The 13,546-nt window shown below is 41.0% G+C and overlaps 1 protein-coding gene and 1 long non-coding RNA gene across 2 annotated transcripts in view; both read right to left on the reverse strand.

The window, feature by feature from the left end:
* LOC110393052 overlaps positions 1-5,271 on the reverse strand; it is a 7,268-nt gene extending 1,997 nt beyond the window's left edge. The window contains exons 1-2 of the long non-coding RNA XR_002434763.1: positions 5,160-5,271; positions 573-658 (exon numbers count right to left, since the gene is read on the reverse strand). This is a non-coding gene — a long non-coding RNA (uncharacterized LOC110393052). The remainder of the gene's footprint in view (positions 1-572; positions 659-5,159) is intronic.
* The window catches only part of EGFR (epidermal growth factor receptor), a 148,495-nt gene that overhangs the window by 76,007 nt on the left and 58,942 nt on the right, over positions 1-13,546 (reverse strand). The gene's annotated exons all lie outside the window — the stretch shown is intronic.

The raw sequence follows: 13,546 nt of genomic DNA on the forward strand, positions 1-13,546 counted from the left end.
CCAAACCCTCAGCTCACTATCCCAAGGCTTGCTTAAAAGCACAAGTCCTGCAGCCCAGCAGTGACATAGGAACCCAGGGATGTTGGCTGCAGCCCTAGAAGCAATGCAGTAGCTGGGCCAGCAATGGGGCAGCTGCTTGCTCACAGCTCAGCTGTCAGGAATGCAAGCTGCAGGCGGGCCAGGAGATTAAGTGGGCAGAGCGCAGGTGGGGCAGTCACATGCAAATGTAATTTCCACAAGCAGCTGCAGAAGCACAAGTTCATAAAGGGCTTTGGGATTGCTTTGTGTGAGTAATATACATTACATATTACTGCTTCAACTAAATGCTTGTTTTCATGGAGGAAATGCATTGTACTTTCTGCTCTGAACTCAGCCAGGATGAAGTGGGAACCATCCTCAAAGCCCTGCCAGCACCTAGGTCAGCCAGCATCACTGGGATGAAGCTAAACATAGCACGCACAAATGGAAATTTGCACAAGCATCTTTGCTGGCCACCAGAAGGGGAGGATGAAGCAGCCTGCTGCAGTCTGAAACCTGCATACTGCTTTGCAGTCAGTGGGAATTCCAGATACCTGGGAATGACAGAGAAATCCAAGAGGGAGAAATCCTGGTGAATCTTCTCAATCGACAACCTTGGCTTAACAGTCTTCAGCAATAACTGAGGAGGAGTAGACATATTAGGGATAATTCCTGTCTGTATATATGTATTTTTTTTAGCACACATTTCATTCTTTGTCTTGATTAATGCCACAAGGGGGACTACTACCTATGATAGAAACACTGTAGAAGAGATGCTACAATCCCACACTTTTTTCTTTTTTTTTGTTTTAACGAGAGCTCAGAAATGTAACTTAAACTTCCAAACAATACAGTGTCTCTAGAGAGAAAGAAACACTAGAATTCTTTACTGTTTGACTCATCAAACAGCTTTTTCACAGGAGAAAACAAGCAGCAATAATGTAATACTTCAGAAGAGGAGTTGAAAATCATCTCTGCAAAGGCTCTTATTTTGCATAAAGGAGTGGACTGGATTTTTTCTTTCACATGTGTCATATAATGGAAGATTTCACTCAAGTGCCAGCTGATGTGATAATCACAGGAGTAGCTCAGAACAATGCACTTACTTGACTTTACTGTTAATCTCATATACCCATAGATGTTCCACTCTACTATAATTTGCTCTATAATGCAGTGGTAGCTTTGCAAAATAATGACCTCATCCTTTATTTCTAAATAAAAACACCTGGAAAGTTGCTCAGAAATCACACAGAAATTTTCTTTGTTTGATGTGATAGCCATGTGTTTGATCCACTCTGCCTGAAAACTGGGGAAATATCTCGGATATAGCGACTGTGCAAGTCCTTCCTAAAAAAGGAACCAAGGAGCTCTTCTCAGTATTGTATACAATATTATGTATGATACTGCATATAACATCACCTTGACCTTCTGTGCTAAACCTGCTTGTTCTGTTGTTAAAAAGGAAGGGCTTATTACGAAGCAGATTCAAATTACTACTGATTTGTTCTTTGCTGTCTTAAATCCATACATCCTGCCAGCTTAATGAGTGGATTCTGAAGAGAAGTTGGCAAAAAAATTGAATGTTTTCTTTCTCACTCAGTGCAGTTTTGCTGCATATATTACTGCATGGTATAGTCAGTGTTAGCTCTTTTCCTGATAAATAGTGTTAGCTTCTTTTCCTGAATGACAGCTTCTAAGCAAATAGAATGCAGCTAGCAACCAAAACACCCACTGGGGCTTAACATCCACCACTTAATCTAAATTTATCACAATATTGCCAGCATGCTTCAAAGTAGAGGAAAGGACGGCAAAGATAAGGGCTTGTTCAGCGATTAATAAAGAAGTACTCTTATTTGATTATTCTGCTTGTGAAACATACTCAAGTAAAACAGACATTTAAAATCTGTGACTTCTGGACAGCCTTATTAGTGTACACTTCTTCAGTTAGCATTGCAAGAAATTACCTATGCTGCTGTATCAAAGCATGCGTGTATTCCTCCATCTCTCCCTCAGGGGAGCGAGTCTCCAGAACTCTGATGAGAAGATAGTGTGGGACACTTTATTGCCATAGCTTTTTCCCTGCTGTTACTGTTGTTGTTAGGGGAAAAAAAGAAAAAGGTAAAAAGTTTCCAGATGAAAATATGTATGAGTGTAATGTGTAATGGCAATGCCAAGCAACAGCAGCCTCCCCCAACTTGGCCAGAGCAGCACCAGAGTTGGGGGGAGGGTTGGCTGAGGGCTCAAGTGGGCAGTGCAAGCAGTGAAAGCCTAAACAAACTTTGACCATTAGATAACAGAGCTATTATTGCTCTGTACGACTTCCTGAATGGCCTAGAAAAACAGAGACAGTTCTTGTTCCTGCCTGAAGGAAATTAAGGATGAGTGCTAAGTATGCAGACTGAAAGCTCTGGTTGTTTCCTTCCTGCCTTCTTTCTTTTTTCCTCGTTTTTTAAAATTAATTTATTTTTTTCTCCTTAAAACCGAACTGCATACACCACCAAAACCATGAGGACTCTCTTCTCACGCAACCCCTCAAAACTTTCTCCTGCCTACTGCCTCTCTGCACAAAGGTCTTTCATTCTTTCAAAACTTCAGTATGGTTATTGCTTACTTAAGTCATCTGCTGCTCTTAACCTTTCTGCTTGCATATATGATATTGTTGGTGTGCTAAAGCTGTTAGAGCCATTAAGGAAACATCTAAGCCAGTGATGTATAATTACAGTTCCTCAGGCTCAAACCATATGTTTCAGACTTACGTGGTATTTTTTATATATTCCATGTGTTTTTTATATTCCCTGTTTTCTTTCAAGGTGAAAGCAGTGAGCAGTAGGTGATTCTCAACACCACGTTTGGAAGACAATGCATCCTAGATTCAGAGTCCCAGATGAACCTCCTCTCCCAAATCAGTAAAAATCTGTTTTCCCTTCCACCTCCTCCTGATCAACTGAGCGTTCCCTACCTTCTATAAGCTCCCACCCCCTGGTTGCTCAGCTCACTATATGTATAGAAGCTTTTAGAAAATGAAGCACCTCACCAAACTGCCTCTCACACCGGCCTCCCTAAAGTTGCTCACCGGCTTTTCTATCAAAAATGAACTTTCTACCCAATACTTTCTGCTGCTGCAATCAGACCATGCATGTATTTTTCACTTACTTCCTCACTCTTAGATTTCTTCAAGCTCCTGTCTAAGACACCCCAATTATGCAAGTTTTCTGTTCTTCCCCAGCTCCTCACTGCTCTCTACCTTCTCTACTGGTGCATGTTTTTCTCAATTCTTTTCCAGTAAACCATTTGAAAGCCATTCTTTTGCAGCATTGAATAGGAAATCACAAAGACAGCAACTGTCTCTTTGGCAGAGGAAGGGTGTGCTAGACTTGCTCAGGACTCCTTAACACCACACCACCTCCTCTGTTTTGTGCAGCACACACTGGCCACCAGCCTGAGTGGTGCCAGCCACTGAACAGGAACGGCAAACTGGAAAACACTCGTCTGTAACTGCAGCTAAGGGGACAGCCTGTACGGACAGGGTTGCAATGACCTCCAATCTCCATGCCCACTGAACTGAATAGAAAATCCACATGTAATGCAGACATTCATATTACAAACAGCAGATGAAAGAGGTTGATTATTAAGAGTTGGTATCTAAAGAGCAAAACAGGAGAAAAAAAGAGAAAAAACAGACCCCAAACATCCCAAAAGTTTCCATTTAATTCTATTGGTGTTAATATGTTGTTTCTCACTTGAGCAGGTAATAGGTGAACGAGAAACATGGAAGACGGGAAGGAAGCCCCATGATGAAGGCATCAGGAAGGTAAGAGAGGTAGAGCAGAAAAAATATTGCTGAAAGGCACAAGTGAGCCTGTGGCAGATTAGATGAAAATTATGCTTGAACAGATTTCTGGCGCAAATAATCATGATTTCTCACAAATCCTCTCTGGTATTTCCCAAAATTGTTTCTCCTAAAACTTCTGCCTTGGGATGAACACCCAGAGAGGAAAAAGGAAATAGCTGAGTGACAGCAATTTTTGCACTTTTATTTTAGTAAACCTCCATCATCAAACATTCACCAGTCATTAACTCATCCAAAGCCTTAAGAGTAGAAAAGTCATTCTGCAGGACTGGAAATAATGATGTTAGTTTACTTTTACCTGACTTAAAAAAGAGTCAAAGTTTGTTTCCTCTGGTTTCAAGATTTTCCTAGGAACAGTTAATTCAGGTTAGTGTCTAAAAGTTTAGTTCCCAGAAAGGCTATTATTAAATAAACAATAGAGTTCACGTATAAAAAGACAGATATCTTTCAGGCCAAAACAAAGATAAAGCAATTCCAGAAGCCCCTGAAATGACCAGCTGAACAGACATGAGGATGGTGTCAGAAGTGACTCAAAGTCTGACATGTTTTCTGAGCCCTTGTGACTGTCCTCAAAAATAAACCTTTCTGGAAAAAAAAGGGGAAAACAAAACAAAACAAAACAAAACAAAACAAAACAAAAGGAAGCCAAGGTAGCTGGTATTGCATTCTGTAGTTTTCAATCAAGCATGAGGTTTGAAAGACCTTGTGCAGTACCTGCCACAAGGTAGTTGGCTGACAGGCCACAGACGTGTGGTGTGGGAAGAAAAGAGGAAGGAGCCAGAGCCAGAAGCTCTGGTGGGCCCTGCAGGACATAGATTAGCATCTAATGCTTGGCCAGTACATGGTGTAGTGCATGCCATTTGTTAAACTGTTGCTCTTATGATATCGCAGTGGTACCATGCTCTGCAAGAACAATAACAGGAGCTCCAGGATGTTACCCATCCCCAGGAAGATGGGTAACACCAACCCAATCCAACCCTCCCATCTTTGCTCTCTAGCTTGCACCAAATTTATCTCCTAGAAGCTGTCTGATAAAGTCCTCTAAGAAACAACTGTGTGCATCTGATGGTGGCTCAGCCCAAACTGTGGGTTGCAGCAGGAAAAGACCTGTGCTTTCAGGGCTATGGACCTCATCTAGGCTGCTCTTCAGGCAGGCAGCTGAGACTACAACTTCCACCAAGAAAAAGACCACTCTAAAAATGATGGGACCAGAATGTAAACACACTAGAAGTCAGCTGTAGTAATCTTGGCTGAGAAGTTGCATTCAAATTAAAGCTGCTTAAGTACTAACCTTGACTTTTGCCTGTGTTGTTACCAAGCATCATGTATAACTTTCTTCTCTGAAGAAGGACTTGCTGGAAATCCTCCATAAAGATGAAATCATTCACCATGTCTGAATGCAGTGCAAGAGTTGGTGCCTGTTATCACATAATAAATGATTATCAGGAATTGTTGCCTTGGTGGCTGACCATTTATTCAAGTTTGGAAGGAATATTCCCATCAAGATTGCACAGCAGATCTAACTATTTTGAATTTAGAGCGTCACCACAGAGACAAAGTGTAAGCAAATTTGGAAGAAAATAACATCAGAAAGAGCTATGTTTGCAGGAAGACTCCTATTTTCTTGATGGAAGCATTTCAGTGCAATAAAAATATAACAAGACCGAGACATACCACGTTCTATTTCTATCAGGCCTCCACAGGCAAGTGACATTTGTTCCAGACTTCTGGGAACAGCCCATCAGTAAGGTGGTTTTTTAAATTTGTTTGATTTTGTGGGCCTTCACATCCATATTAACTTAGAATGAAATTTATTTGAAGTGCAGTAAGAAGAATATTCTGACACTGTTAAGTGACTTTAAAAGGGGAAAAAGTATAAAAACAGGTTTGAACTGTTAATAGTATTTTTTCTGGTTGAATGCATTTACCTCTATGCTCTTTTAAATGAAAAAAAAAAGTACTGCCATTGAGTCCTATTAGTCTGCATAGCTAAGGAACTTAGCCAAAAATGAGTGAATTGTTTCAAGCTATCTGATCAGCATGTTTTCCTTTTTCTGTGCTCAGCCCACTGAAGCTGTGCCAAGGCATCCTCTTTCACAGGGGTAATCATTGCTTTACCTGGAAAATTCCAGCAAATAAAGTTCAATCTGTTTCAGTTTTCACTGAGTGATATTATTACCAGAATGAATGAAAGGGAAATAAAGAAACAAGATTGAAAAGCAAAACTTGAAATAAGTTTCAGAATATGAAATCACAATGGGAAGGACTGCAGAAGTTCACCATACTCCTTTTACTGGCTGTGCTGAGACTTCCTGTGAACACAGTGATGCCCTTGAACTGCTGAGAGCTCAAACCTGAAACAGTTCAGTCGACAGCATCAAATTGCAATAACAGCTAAGAAAACCTGCACTGTACATCCTCTTCCAGGAAACAGCATTTAGAAAAATACAGACCCAGTTATTGCTAAGAAATGACCAGTAAACAATACATCTGAAAGTTTCAGTGTGAGATACAAGTGCCAGAGTCCCTTGGAATGCAGTTCAGACCTTGTAAAACTGAATACATTTGTTAAATTATTGAGGGTAAACAATAAGAGTGCCTGATGAAATACAAAGAATACAACGTGAATGCAATTTATAAGGCTGCTTCTCTTTTGATGCCTGTCCACATCAAAAATCCTTCATCATTTCCTTCATTGTCAAGATCACTGACCTTAAGCACTGGTGAAGAAGATACCGCAGCTTTTGCTTCAGTGCTGCTTAACATGGTCCCAGTAGAGTAAGAGGAAACCACCACCTGCTCAGTAGCACAGGAAACTTCAGCCCATATCTTATGAGGCAGGATGGCAGCCACTGGGGCACCACATGCTCCTAAAATCCCCTCCCCACCCCACACACATTTTGGGGATGGTGGCTGAAGCTCATCCTCCATCTAAGCTTCCCTGACCTGAACCTCTTCAGCTACTGGTTCTGAAGAGCTTCCTTTATAAATCATGTGAATACATTGCTTTGTTGGCTATATCTATGGTGAAGAGATGATCTGTATATCCACCAAGTGCTTCTTTGCATGGGGATGTCATGGCATGCTGAATGCCCATAGTCCCGAAGGCCTATCTTTTATCCGCCAGACATATGTTTGTACGTTCTTCCACTGTTTTTTTAATGCTGGTCTATGTGAGGACTCTAGTGTTACTGTGTTAAGATTGACTTTATTTATTCTTCCCCTTTAAATGCTCTCCCACTGAAGACACTTAATGTCAACCAGAAGGATAAACACATCACTTTCAGTCTAAAGGACAAGAATGTCATAGCTTCTCCTAGCATTTCCAATTCTGCAACAAAATGATTCTGCACAACATAAAAAGCAGGATTTCTTTCACCCTGCTTGAGCATCACTACCTCCAGACCCTCAAGGACCCTGTCTCCCCCACTCTTCTCTCCAAACCTCTTCTTACTCTTAGCCCAAATCAAAGCAATGTTTTTTTTCCATGCCCAACACTTTAATCTCCTCAAACGCCTCTTTCATCCTGTGCAAGTGGAACCTTCCTATTCTAACAGCTAAAAAACACCTCTTCCTAAGCTACTCCAGGAGAAAAGTAGCTAAAATGTAGTAGTTAATGATCTGGACTGGGAAACACTACCTCTGTGCTCCAGCCTAGGCCCCATCATACTTCTCCTGCATGACACTGGGTAAGTGAATCACTCTTCCTACACCTTCACAGAACCAGGCACAGAAGAGCTGAATCAAAATTAGATTCATTAATATTTGCAAAACAGTCACTGATCATAGCTGGGAAGCATGATTAATATTTTATTATAGAGATGACCAATTTGGCTGCAGAGCTGTAACTGCTTGCCTCTGTAGCTCTCTGAAATAAGCAGCTGCCCTGAAAACCTCAACAATGTCAGGTGAGACGTGCTCCAGCACTGCCATACTTGTTGGGAAGGGCAGGGAGGAACTGAGAGACCAAAATCTCATATCATCTTGTTAAACAAGCTCAGCAAAAAAACTTAAAAATTGCTAGAGAACTGAGCAAATCAGTATCAGCATGGTGTTAGTGCGTGACTGCAACAGAGCATACAAGCTGCAAACCACGTGAAAGTCTGATGAGATCTTGAAGTAAAAAAACAAACTACAATTAAATTAAAAAGAGCTTGTGTGGGCAAGTCTGCTTCGTTACCTCAGGTTTTTGTAGTAGGAAAGATGCCATTATGAAGTGGCTAGAGCGAGTTAAACACCTTTTAAGTGTTATAACAATTAGTGGCATTATGAAAAAAAAAGCTGGCATTTGTTTAAAAAAAAAGTTGTCTTATTTAACTACAATCACACAGCGTTTAAAGCATTAATAGTTGCCTATGCCACTCGTTCTTACATGCTTACATGCTTTTCAAATTGCATTTGGTAAAGCTTGTTCCATCTGTTTTCCCACACTCTGTCAACACATGTAACATTCAGCAGGCACTACCTATGGTACGCTTGTATTTTGTTCAGAACTTTCTGCTTGCATACCAGAAATTCAGTGCTAATTCAACATGCTTTGTAGGCACTCAAGCTACAAAGGATGGGCTTGGAAAGGGGAGGGGAGAAAGGCAGTTTCACTCATCACAATACACACATTTGCAGATGAACAAGTGCACAGGAAGGATTTGTACTTCATTGAAGTCTGGTTCTGCCCACTGCTGTTAGACTCCAGTACAAACCTGTTGCAACACAACAATATCATGCAGCAGAAATTGGATGAGTGTCTGCTAATCTGCTTGCTAACTTTAAAAAAAAAAACAAAAAAAAAAAAACCACATAAATTTTCTTTTCAAACCCATCCAACAATACAAAGAGAAGTCTGTTTGAGATTCATCACAAGTCCCAGGCTGATTACTAATTTGTATGAAAATGGGTATGGTGATTCCTGTAAATAGCTCTCCTCAGATGCTCTCTAGGTAGAGTGGCCTGAGGAGGATTTCAAGAGAAATCACCCTCAGGATCAGCCTGTGTCCAAACCTTGGAAGGGACAAATGGTCTGATGTGTAGCCCCAGATGGGATGGTGAGAGCTGTTTGCACAGAGAGCCAAGGTCCACAACGGGAAAAGGTGCACAGCCTGAAAATGAGGATGTATGACCAAGCTGTGGCTTTTCTAGGTGAACTCATTGCTGGAAAGTGATCCCTCTGTCCTGCTGCTCACCAGTCCCTGCCTGTTCTAATAAACCTATGTGCCTGCCACTCTGTTGTTGTTTCAGCAACCATCCTCTGTGAACCGGATTAACAGGTCTGGCTTAAAAAAAAAAAAAAGTTTCTAATTGCCAGTCTATTTTTAAATTCTCCAGTGTTACAAAACATGGCGAGTACAACTGAGGGGGTGGCACATATTAGCACAAGGCAAGGGCAAGAGGAGAATGAGGATGCCCTTAGCAGGCAACAGTAGGGAATGTTTTGTCAAATGAAATCTATAGTCTCACTTTCTCTTCCATTAGAGTTTACTGTCTGCTTTACCTATCATTACTTCTAGGATAGCCTTGTTGTGGAGACAGTACTATTAATTTTCCATAGTTCTAAATTTTGACTCATGAAAACATTCAAACAAAGAAATCTACCAGCTCCAGGAAGAAAGCCAACCAGAGACAAAATTTTATATTTTTGTTCTGTTTCTTTTAAAAATTGGTTCTATTATTTGTATCAGGAGGCACAACATCAGATGCTAGCCATGCACAGATCAACCATCATTTGTATTATCATATTGTATAAAAGTATCTGGAAAAAGACACTGAGTTTGGTAAGCACTGAGTAAAGATGTAGTCAAATTAAATGGCCCCTGCAAGCAGTTTTGGGTGGAAGCAGCCATCACTTAAATCCTTTGTATATGAACCTTTGGGGGGCATTTCCCTGCTGCTTTTGCTAATCAGAAGTGGCAATCATGTTCAAAATCCACAAAGAAAAAAATTCTGCCTCACTGCGTTTTTTTTTGCTGATGCATTAAGGTAGATGGGCTGCTGAGCATTTAGAGATGTCAGAGATCAGAATGGAAATTTAAAATACCACCTCTGTTAACAGATGAGTTTCTAGTGATACAGATAGGATGCTGTATACATTCACTATTAAACACACAGGCAGTAGTCACTTGCATATGCTCTGGCTGCCATCCAGATGTTAACTAGCAAGCCCAAAAATAGAAAATTCCTTCAAACAATATAGGAGTCAAAACCTGTCCTAATGCAAAGCCTATATTTGAAACAAAGTGTTTTTCCAATGTAAAGCTCTTGCACTGTAGCACAGCTAATTCTAATGCAGCAATGGCTTGTGTTTCATAACTAAAGGTTATTGTTTGAAAATACAGGTCCATGCTTGATTCATTTATCCCCAGTGTTGTCCAGTACCAATATAAAAAGTATGTTCTGGTAGCTTATACCAGTGTAAAACTTAAAGAAAAAAGTTCCCCATTCAGCTTCTACTCTTCCTGGGAAAGTCCTCACACAAGTACATAGAAAGATTACAGTATTTGGTTTAAATAATAATCTATAAGTCCTTTTCAACTGAAAAACTCAATTCAGCAAGGCCAAATTTAAACTCAGGTTTTGCAGCCTACAATTAAACTAAAACTGGTGTTCAAAACCTATGTCCAAATGACTGAAGTATCAAGACATTCTGATTGGATGATAAGTTTTATTTTCCTGAATGTCCCTCATCTGGACCTCTTCCTGTGACATCAGGAGATACTTGGAGCTTCATAAATTTTGAAAGCCCCCCAAAAAATCCCTGCACCTTGTGGGCTTTCCAAACCACGCAGCGTGGTTGTACAGCAAATCTCCAGCTTCACTCTGTTTATGTTGAGCAGCATGGAAATTACGAGTGAATTAAATGAGTTTATCTGGTGTCACTGTGATTTTTCCCCATTGTTAGTCCTTATACATACAGTGGGGGGAGGAAGGAGCTTTGCAAATGTGGGAGATGTTACAAGGTCTTTCTTCAGCTGCTACTTGCAGTCAGCTTTAAGGTTGGAGTAAAGTGGAAACATGTTACGCTATGACTCACAGTCAGAGAGGTTTTCTCTGAACAGCCTGCAAGTAAATAATGCCCGAAGACCACAAATGTAAATGGCAACAGAAGACTCTAAAGAAGTAGAATTACTTTGTGGTGAAATATTAGATCATTCAAAAGAAAATCCAGAAATACGGGCTATAGATCCCATTACTAGAACTGTAATAATTAAAAGAACATTTCAGTGCAGTGTTCATTCAATTTTGCTTGTGAATAGTGCAGAATCTAATAGCAACCTGGATCTCCCAATCTGCTTTCAATGTCTGCCAAGTATGTAAGCTATCATTTGAAAACACCACTCATAGCAGCAACATTCAGCCACTCACACTTTACCTTATGTAAAGCTGTCTGTCTGACATCATTTAGGAAGGCAACAATGGAGTGTACCCCTGCAACTCCTCTCTCAGCCCCTGTGATCACACTGTTAACTTCTGGGTGAGGAGGTAGAAGAAGGTTTATTGCAGAAGGAAGCCAAAGCAGACTCTAGTGGAGCCTTCTGCCATCTTCATCTCCAAGCAACCCTAAACTTTGGCCCTGTTAAGACAATAGCAAGGAACTGCTGAGAGTTTTGCTTTCATAATGTCAGACCTGTTGTAATTTGCTGGGAACAGGAAAAGGCTACCAAGAAGCACAGGGGAATTTTGTTTACTGCTGTTTTTCTTCCTAAACCTAGCACTTGCCTGAAAATGTATCACTTTATCTAGGAGAGGATTTTTATTCACAAGCAATTTGTCATGCAGCTCCAAACTTCAACAAGCATATTGATTCCAGAGCCAAAACTGCAGTTGTCAGCAGTGCAGACTCATGTGATCTGTTAAACACACTCCTCAAAGGTGGTTTTTATCCTCTGTTCCCATTTCCTGTGGGAAAGGCAGCAGCCACGGGCTCTCACTCACAATCCTCTGGAAGGCTTCACTGTGGTGGTCTATGGCAGTGAAGCCCCAAGCCTGCCTCGCAGTGAGAGCACAGAACAAGCTGATGCTAAACCTCAAGTCCCACTGCATGGATCAGGCCAGGCACATCTATGACAGAGACAGCAAGCCCAAGGGCTGTTGGGGCACCAAAGTTCAAGGGAACCCAAGCTCTATCTGTCCAGGATTACAAAAGCCAGGAGTGTGGTGGCAGAGTTGTTTTTGTCAGCTTGCTGCTGCCACCTCAGCAACCTTTGGCAGCAGCAGGGCCTGTGGGTTCACCCTCGCTAAGAACACACCATGAGTCTCAAACACCATGGAATAGATCCTCCCTTCCTGCCACAGGGTCTCCATCATGAATTAATACCTGATTCAGACACAGTAGCCAGGTGAAATTAGGTGTAAGAGATCCTGTTGGCTTCTCACAGCCAGACCTCTGGCTGGCACGGGTTGGCAGAGTGCCCCTGAAAAGCTGTAGTACAGAGCTGATTTGCACCAGCTGAGGCTTTGCCAGTAACCTTCATAAGGATTTGGAAGGAGTCCCTGTGAATTAACAGGCTGACAGATTTTAAGGCAAGTGAAGAAGAATGGCTCTTTTGTCTGACTTACACCATCTCTGAAGGAAGAAAAGAAGAGGGAGAAAGGTAAGCCGGGATGGTTGAGTTGGAAGGCTGCAGAACAAGAGCAGGTGTTGGCCTGAGAGAGGTGCTTCAAAACCCAACCAGCTCAGAACAGAGATATGTTGCTATCTAAACCAGCATTCCTTCATACCAAATACATGAATAGTATCAAACAATGCATGCAAGGAAAATGTACATCATCCTCAACAATTGCCTGTTTTCTTCCTTCCAACTCTGAAGTCAAAGGTGAGGCAATTCTGATGCACTGCAGAAGACTTTTGTTTTATATAAAAAAAAAAGCAACAAAGATGCCAAAAATAAAATTCAAAGTATTTCAGTCAGAATGACCCCACTGAAGGTGGAAAATGTGAAAAAGTGACACAAGGGACAAATTTGTGACTGTCAAAGCTTAAGAGAGATTTTATGGCTTTTGTTGTAATAAACTTCTCCCTAAGCACTTTCTTCTTTCAACACTCCTGAAACTGCTGTTTCGAGCAATGAAGTAAAGTAAAACAGAAGAAAATTTGGACCTACCATGCTCTTAGCAGGAAGGGCATTAGGTGGCGTTTTGCATATCAAAGCAGACCTGCAAAGATTATGACACTCTCTGCCAGATATACAACGTATAGTCAACCCTTCTGAAAACTGGGCAGATTGCCCTCAATTAATTTTACTGTCATATCGCTGAGCTATTATTCTCCGTGCTCTTTACAGGACCTGTTATGGATACCACAGCAATCATGAAACTTTCAGGGGCAAGCAGTACGTTTTAAGAGGAGGCATTTGAACTGCAGTTCTACTTACAAAACTAACTCAGTCAAAAACATGAGCTTTCTCCATAGAAATCTCACATTTAACATGAGAAGCTACAGGGTGCATTTCTAAAAAGGCGTACTGGCGCATAAATGAGTCTATAGCAGAAAGCAGATGATGTTGAAATAAACACTAAGTGCTGCCAAAATGCACTCACAATTAAGGGAGGACAACTACACAATTTTGCAGAGGCAGGGGTGTACAGACAAATGCACAAGTGTTGCAAATATATGCAACTGTTATTATATAAATTCCATTGTATTAATCATCATGTTCTTCTGGGTGTTAAAATCCCTTTCTATAA

This window comes from Numida meleagris, chromosome 2 (assembly GCF_002078875.1).
Source record: "Numida meleagris isolate 19003 breed g44 Domestic line chromosome 2, NumMel1.0, whole genome shotgun sequence".
NCBI lineage: Eukaryota > Metazoa > Chordata > Aves > Galliformes > Numididae > Numida > Numida meleagris.